We start from the raw sequence: 9,530 nt of genomic DNA, 5'->3' as shown, positions 1-9,530 counted from the left end.
AATGCATATTTGGAGATATTGCAAAGAAGCCTATTTCTTATTGATGAAATTGATTTTGAGGTTGTAGAATATTCATCGTATTGGAATCTTTAATCATCATCTTTAGATCTAAATAATGGATCTTATTATGTCTCTTGGAGACTACATGATGTATATAAAATTTTAATTTAAAGATTTCGTATCTAAGTTGATCAAGAGATTTTTTGATATTATTATTGAGGTTGTTAATGAAAAATTGATATCTTTAAATTAAGATAAAAGATCTGATTTATATTTATTTCAGATTAAAGAATCCATATGAATTTATAATTTAGAAATTTTGGATTTAGGAATTGATATGGAGTTTCTTTGCTTTTGTTAACGAAGTCCTAATTGAATCTACTATTAAATGGAGATATAATTTTTTTGAGGCTTGTATGATCGTTGTGAAAAGATACGTGATAGATATTAAAGATTTTGATTATAAAAATTTTAGAAAAAAAATAATGATTTGAAATTCTTATATATTCTGATTATATCCAAATTTGGTGGAGCATCGAAGGATTTTCTCGTTAGATTTGACTTATAAGGATTTTTGGTTTGAAAATTTATCGAATTGAATTGATATGAGAACTAAGATTTGATTCATATTGATTATAGTAAATCTATATGATGGTTTAAATATGATATTGAACTCAAGGGTTAATCAAGATTACTGTACACCAGTAAAGGTATGAATGAGAATTGAAAGTTTATCTTTGATTTCAATTGAAATTTAAAATTTTAGGATAAAAAAATAATTTGATCAAATTTTTTTTGGTGAACCTAAGAAATTTTGATTGTTAGATCAGAGTGCGCAACGGAAGCATGGTAATCTAGACTACTTTGAGTAAGTCAGGAATGTTGACCCTTTGAGTTAAAGAATTATGATAGATGATATGGTTTGATACAAGAAATTTATTGATATTAGAAAGAATAATATTTTAAAATTTTGAATTATTTTTGGATATCCCTAATGTGATTTTCAAAAGTAGAGCTTCCACCTACTATGCTACAAAAATAATTAGCATCCTAATTCTATGATAAGTGGATCTTTGATTTTTGATTTTAGATTTAGAATATTTAGAGATAAATTTTTTCTATCCTAGAATTAAATTTTATAATTCTCTGTTTATTAGAAAGAATTTGAGATCATTTATCGAATGATGATTTTGATCTTAGATTAGTATACTCAAATAATTATCTCCAGGGTATAATGAGATTTGAAGTTAGAACTCTTTTGATTATTATTATTTCTCTGACTAAATGAAAAAGATTGAGGTTATCTATTGATATTGATGATTGTTCTACAAAAGATGGATTAGAGTTATTTATAATTTAGTTTAATAATGAATCGATTAATTAAGAGTTGTTAATGTTTAGATAAAGAAAATTGATATACTTACTTAGAATAGAGACATTGATTTTGGTTATAAAAAAAAAATATAGTTTTGATTTAGATAAATTTTTGAGGTATTGATTTTCATTATGGAATGACTTAATGATAAAATTTGCTTCAAAAATTAGAATATTTAAGAGTTTGAGGGTTTGAATAAGAAAATTTCGATGACTAGAAATAGTGATATTGATTCAATCAACAATGATGATATTGATCTTTGTGAAATGATTTAATGATGAAGTTGCATCGAGAAATAAAATATTAAAAGTTCGAGAATGAGATTGAAATGATAAATCTTCAACCTTTGAAAGTATGAATAAGAGAAAATATTTTTAAATTTTGATTGATCGGGATATCGTCAAATGATTCATAGAAGTATGTTTTTCTATCTTATGATGGGTTAAAATTAAGAGTGGATAATATAAAAAAAATGAATGATGATGATGAATGAAGTTTTTATGCAAGAATAGAGACATTGATCCTCTTCTATTCACAAGAGATAGATTTGATTTTAATTTGAGTCATGAGATATTGAATATGATTTTTACAGGAAATGAGATCATAATTTCAAAATCTTGAAATATTGAAAATCTTTGAGATGTTGATCTTGATAAATAAGAAAATGAATATTTCCGTTTCTGATAGATATTGATGTACCGACTTTTTTTCTTATGAAATGATTTAAGAATGAATTTATATTAAGAATAGAATATTGAAATATTTTAGGATGAGATTCAAGTAAGAAAATACGAAGACTCAAGCAAGAAAAATTTCGAGGACGAAATTTCTTTTAGAGGAGAAGAATGTGATAACCCAGCCAGCCCAAACGAAAAAAAAAAAAATAGAAAATAGAGGAGAAGAACTCCCGAAGGGAGTCTTCTTCCTCCGTTCACCGGCTCCTAATCGGAGTCAAAAACATGTTCCCTCCGGCTCTATTTAAGGAGGAGAACCCTCCTCTCTCCTCTCATCGAGAAATCTCGGGGCAAAACAGCGGCAATCATCGAAAATTTCTCACGGAGACCCGTCGCTGTGCCGTCCAATTTCTCATCGAAAAAGCTTCGCCGGCGACGGAGGTAAGCCTCCTCCTCTTCCTCTCTTCTCCCCCGTCCTTTTCGTGCCAATGTGCACGCTCGCCGGCGACCGGAGTCGCCGGATTTTGTTGCGGAAGAATTTTCTTTTTTTACCATTTTGCCATCGCCGGTGGTCACCGCCGACCATCGGTTTGGCCCTCTTCTTATCGGCGAGTCACCCCCTCCTGCCGACGGCCGCCCCACACCGGCTGCGCCGCTGGCCGGCCATCCAACGAGGGGACCTTAAGGTCCCCTGTTTCAGCCCAAAACAAGTCCACGGGAAGAAGAAAAGAAAAAGAAGAAGAAGAAGGAAAAGAAAAAGAAAAAGAAAAGAAGAAGAAGAAAAAGAAAAGAAAAAGAAGAAAAAAGAAAATAAAAAGGAAAAAAAAAGAAGAAGAAAGAAGAAAAATAAAATGATAATAATATAATAATAATAAATAAGATTTTCTCCTCTCTCTTCTGTGAAGGAAAAAAAAAAGAAAAAAAAAAGAGAGAGAAAAGAAAAGAAAGAAAAATTATTAAATTAATTAATAAATAATGATATAAATAATAAAATATGAGAAAGAGAGTTTCTCTCTCTTCCATCTCTCTCTTCAGCCTGAACTAGTATTTTCTCTCTCTAGAATTAGATTTTCTCTCTCTACTTTCTCTCTCTAAAATTTTTTCTCTAGATTATTTCTCTCTCTTAAGATTTTTAAAATTTTGAGAAGAATGATGATGAATTTAAATAATCCTCGTGATGAATTTTTGATCTGTGATCGTCGGACGATACACCGACATCCACTTTGATTAGATCAGGTATTTTTAGATTTTATTTCTCATGATCTTATTGAATTATCCATATGATAATTTTAGCATGATTTGATCTGATCGATCAGAATTTGTTGAATCATATTGTCTGAAGAATTCAAGATGAGTTTTCTCTCTCTAGAATTTTCTCTCTCTAAAATATTCTCTCTCTTGATTGATTCTCTCTCTAAAAAAAAAGCTAGTGAATGAAAAAAAATTTTTTAATAAGTCTGATCTGATTTTAATAAAGAACCCTGATCTATGATTGTCAGACAGCGTACTGGCACCCACCTTAATCAGACCGTGAATCTTTAGATTTGATCATCCATGATTTCAATCTAGCCATGACTTGATTTGATCATGTTGATTTCATCAATCGAGTTATTGGACCAATCGTAATATTGGATGTGTCATCTGATCCATTCGAATTGTACCTTATGAATTCTCTCTCCTCTGATTTTCTCTCTCCACTTGATTTTATGAAATCGATGAAGAAACCTTGGTCCTATCACTTCAAATCTGATTTGATCTGATAGTTAAACTTTGGATCGTTTATGTCCTAATTAGATTTTGATTAGATGAAATTAGATGATCGGACCCAATCTAAACCGTTGAAATATGGTATTCGTATTCTTTCTAATTATTGAAATTTATTCTGCATAGGATTGTGGATGTTTGATCATGCGATATCGCGATATGATCTACGAATATAATTTTTGAAAGAAAATTTATAGAATTATGTGGATTTATTGGAATGCGTTTGAGGTAAGTAATGTTTCACTTTTTTTAGATTTATCGGTAAATTATAATGTATTTTTCTGACATGATTTGTGAAACGATGCATGAATTGGATGAATGGTATTTTGTTATAAAAATATCTTATTTGAAATGTTATGATGAAGCATGATTGAACATATTGATTTCATGATGCATTATATTGATTGATTTCGATACTGCATGATTATATGTTTTATTATCGAAATTAGAATATGAAATATGATTTATGAAGAATTATGATATAAGAAATATTATGAATTGACAATCTGACTATGTAAAGGACACTGCCAATGGGGGCATATACGTTGGCAATTGATTGTCCTGAGGGTTTATGTCGCCAGTGAGACCAGCGACATGTCGCCAGCGAGACCAGCGACAAACCGCCAGAGGGACCAGCAGTTCCGAAGGACTTTGCTGCCAGATGATTCGCAGCTCACCGCAAGTAGATACGCGGTATTATGACCCTGCCACAGAAAAAATGTGGTCATAGCTCATAGTTGACGAAAAGAAATTGAAGAACAAAAGAAATTGAAATCCCGAAAGAAACTTGAATTTTCGAAAAGGAAATGAATTTGGCATGAAATATATTGCATAATTGAAATTGATTTCGAATTGATGAACTCTATATGCTTATTTTCTATAAATGATTATTTACTTATATGTCTGATGAAATCTGTTGAGAAGTGATCATTGCTTGCACCGGTATCCAAGAATCACATATTTTGCTCACTAGTGTCGTCTTCTTTGTAAGCAAGCAATAAGACTTCATCACCATCTTTTTCTTTCTTCTTTGCATAATGAGCCTTCTCTTCAACTTGGTTAGCATCATTATACCAACAATCCGAAGCATAATGATCAAGTTTGTTGCAATTAAAATAACAAACTTCAAAAATATCATACCTTCTGCCTCTAGATGAGCCTCCTTGTCCACGTCTTCTTTTTGAAATTTAGCTTAACTTCTCTTTGTTATTGTAGCCTCCACATCCTCGACCGCGTCCACGGCTTCTCCATTGGCCATGGCCTCGTCCTCGGTCTTTTTGACTCTTTTCATTCTTGGAGTCTTCTTTGTTCTCCTTCAAAGAAATTTTAGATTGAAGAACTTGCTCCAAGGGCTCTTGCCTCCTCTTATTGAATCTTTCTTCATGAGCTTGTAGGGAACCCATAAGCTCGTCTATAGTCATCTCTTCCAAATCCTTTGACTCCTTGATGGCAACAACAATATAGTTGAATTTGACATCCAATGAGCGCAGAATTTTCTCTATTACTCTGGTGTCATCCATAGTTTCGCCGTTTCTCCTCAATTGATTGACAACGGCTAAGACTCTTGTAAAATAATCCAAAACATATTCGGATTCCTTCATTTGTAGGGCTTCAAATTCGTCTCGAAGAGTTTGGAGGCGAACTTTCTTCACCTTCTCTACTCCTTTATAAGAATTTTGGAAAATCTCCCATGCTTGCTTTGAAGTGGTTGCCGCCGCGATCTTCTCAAAGACTGATTCATCTATAGATTGATAGATGAAATATAAGACTTTCTTATCCCTCTTTCAAGACTTCCTTTATTGATTGGTGAGAGCCTCTCCTTCTTTTGGCTCTTGATAGTCTTTTCTACTAGATCCCAAAGATCTTGAGACTTAAGTAGAGCCTTCGTTTGCAAGCACCAATTTTCATAGTTTGTTTTGGTGAGGCGAGGAAAGAAGGGTTGGAGGAGACTATTGGTTGACATTATGGCTCTGATACCACTTTGAAGTTATCAAAAGAAGAATGATGGGCTCAAAATAAAATAATATTATATATTTTGAAGGTACTCAAATACTCAAAATGCTCATTGTTCCGTTACAAAATGACCCGTGGGTATTTATAGCAAGAAACTTACTAGACACAATACATCACTAAATATGCATTTATAACATTTTTTTCCAAGGGTCACATCCATGTTCCGAGATTAACTCATAATTACTCATGCATATTCTAGATAATGAAAGTTTCTATGCGACTCTTGGACTAGATAATGAAAATTTCTATGCGACTCTTGGACTTTCAAAACTCTTAGACTTCCTATACTAATAATAATATAATTAAATTTATTTACTAACACAAACTGCTGGCAAGAAGGGCGATGGATCAAATTCCCCTTCATCACAGGTCTCTCTCTCTCTCTCTCTCTCTCTCTCTCTCTCTCTCTGTTTGTGTGTATGCGTTCTTTCTAACTCGAGCGATCCTCGCAGTGAGCGTGGCGGCGGTGTCGCTTGCTGTAAGCGGAGTGAGCAACATTATAGTGTACTTGATAAAAGAGTACAACGTGAAGAGCATCGACTCCGCTCAGATCTACAATATCGTTAATGGTTGCACCAGCGTCGTCCCCGTGGCCGGAGCCATCATCTTCGATGCCTACGTTGGTTCCTTTCCCATCGTCGCCTTCTCTACCATCACGGCCTTGCGGGCAGCCACTCTAATCCATTCATCCAAACCTAGCTTGTTGTCAACCTAATAATCCAAGTTCAAAAACTTAATTGAAACCATTGTGATTTTAGAAGTAAACTATATGACACCAAATCCTACAAATTGATTTTTTTTATCAGTCAAATCGCATAATCATCTAATTCCATGTTAAGCAGTCTCTGATACTACTCACATTAACGGCCGCCCTTCAAACTCTAAGGCCATCTCCATGCCCAGTGGGCTCCAGCCATTGCGAAACACCATCAGCAGGGCAGTTTGCAACCCTCTATATCTCACTGGGCCTGTTGGCCGTGGGGACCGGTGGGACGCGGTTCAACACCATGACCATGGGCGCTGACCAGTTCGAGAAGCCCCGAGATCAAGACACATCTTCTTCAACTGGTACTTCGTCGCCCTCTACGCCGGCGCAATCCCCGGCTTCACCGCCACCGTCTACGTCCAGGGCAGAGTTAGCTGGGCTCTAGGCTTCGGCCTGTGCGCCGCTGCTGGTGCCATAGTTGTGGCCGCTCCTCTCCTTGGAGCCAGATTTTACCACAAGCCCCAGCCCAAGAGAGCCCGTTCACAGACCTTGCTCGTGTTGTGGTCGCCGCCATTGGGAAAAGGAGGATTGCAGTGCCACCCAACAACTTGGGTTACTGCTATGGGCCTCGTGAGGCGGGGGAAGCCGCCTTCATCGGCGGATGTTCCATCTCAAAGTTTCAGGCATGTGCTCAAACAAATCATGAGCACCGAATGAGATAAGAAATTCATAAAAGCTATTAATAAACAACATTTAAGCCGGCGGTTACTTTTGTTAGCATATTTTTTAGAAATAAATAAGATGGCACTGAATGTAAGTTTCAATAATTAGATAGGGATATATTGTCTTGGAAGTATAATGTATGACTGCTTAGCTACGCACTATCTTTATCTCAGATTATATTTCTGATTAATGGGGTAAGGAAGAAGCTTTTCTGGGCAAACTCTACATTTTGTTCTGTCCCTTCTAACTGGAAACTTTTCCTTCCCATCTTGCTCATCTTATTAGAGCAGATGCTGGTGGTGCATATCGTTCATTCGAATGTAGTGATCTTTCATTCCCCATTAAAAAAAATAAACAAGTAGGAAGAAAGAGAGAGAATGGATACCATATATTGGCTACCAGAAGTATTTAATATTAACCAAGATTTTATTCGGATTCCCATTTGATGATCCAGATAGATCATCAAGCTTGATGTGAACCATTTTAATCATTACGGATATTCAGAGGATCATCAGACTCGATGTAGATCACTTTCGCCGCTATGAACTCTTGATGTGGATCATTAGCTACTATAAGTAAAGCTAGACAGAATCCAAGAACAAGATTTGCCATATCAAAAAGTCGGATCACATGTCAAACTTCAGAAAATCATAACTTGATCAAATAATATCCGGTTGAGATGATCTTTTTTTTAAAAAAAAAATTGAATATTTTTTCGAGGCCTACAACTTTAAGACAACCCTTAAAGAGATCAAATTAGACCAAAATTCCATCATTTAGATCTTGAAACGAGCTGATCAATCCAAAACTTTCTTTTTCAGATAAAATTTTGAGTGGGAATTATCTTCCAATCCATGAAGAATAAGACAGAGCTGTAGGAGGCAAAATTGACGTATACGTCAAGATCTATCTCCAACAAAGTTTATTTTTTTTATAATTTTTTATATTAATTATTTTTTTAAGAATTTGCTTTTATTTAAGATAGAAAAAGGAGTTCAACTCAAATTATTCAAGAATGGACATTTTTCTAGAAGATAAGAAGAGGAATCTAATTCGAATTATGCAAGGATAGATCTTACCATTATAAATAGGAGAGTTTATGATATGGATAATTAATCAATGAAACAAAGGGGATCTAAGCCCTACTTTTATAAGTTTTTCATCATTTTTTTGCTTTTTAAGATATCCAAGTTGAGTAGATTGAAGAAATCTCCTTTTTTCCTAATCAGATCAAGTTGGTATCAAAGTTTCAGTCCTCTACATCTATAAGAGGTCCAGATGTGCGAGCAATACAAGCAGTTGGAGAAGAGCTATCTGTGCTTGAAGTACATTAAAAGATAAAGATGAATATGGCTATTAGTTCTACCTCGATAGATGATGAGATGAAAGTACATCTCACATAATTAAAGAAAAAGATTGCTTAACTTATCTAGGCCGCGTCTCGATTGGAAGTGCTTTCAACACAAGTACTAGCAACTTCTATGGCGAAGTTGTCTCATACATCTAGAGATCAAGATCTGTATCTAGCAAGAAAGACTAAGGCTGAAAACTATCTCCAAGCAAAGTCAAATTGTTAGCCATGTGGTAGGAAATCAAACATTTCTCCACCTTCAATTTTAATTTAGTAAGAGCTAAATCCTCTAAAACAAGAGGAGATCTGATCCATGTGGATCATCAGATTCGATATGAATTATTTTGACCACTAGGAATATCCAAAAGGACCACCAGACTCAATATGGATTACTTTTGCCACTATGAGGACTCTATATAGATCACATCAACTATTACGAGTAAAGCTAAATAGAATACCCAGAAAAATTTACTATATTAAAAAATTGAATCATGTGTCAAACTTTATGAAGTCATAACTTGATCATACGATGTTCGATTGAAATGATTTTTTTTTTTCAAATTTAAATATTTTTTCAAGGTTTACAATTTTGAAACAGTCCCTAAAAGGATCAAATTAAGCCAAAATTTTATCATTTAGATTTTAAAATGAACTAGTCAAAGCAAAACTATCCTTTTCAAATAAGATTTTGAATAGGAGTTATCGTACAGTCTGTGAATAATTAGATAGAGTGATAGAAGGTAAGGTTGATATAAAAATTGAGATATATCCCCTATAAAAATTTATTATTTTTTTATAATTTTTATATTAATTATTTTTTAGGAATATAGTTTTATTTAATGTAGGAAAAAGAGTCCAATCTAAATTGTTTAAAGATGGACGTCTTTTTAAAAGATAAAAAGAGAAATCTGATCCAAACTGTGC

The sequence above is a fragment of the Elaeis guineensis genome, chromosome 5 (assembly GCF_000442705.2).
Source record: "Elaeis guineensis isolate ETL-2024a chromosome 5, EG11, whole genome shotgun sequence".
Lineage (NCBI taxonomy): Eukaryota > Viridiplantae > Streptophyta > Magnoliopsida > Arecales > Arecaceae > Elaeis > Elaeis guineensis.
Note: the sequence above shows the minus strand (reverse complement) of the source record.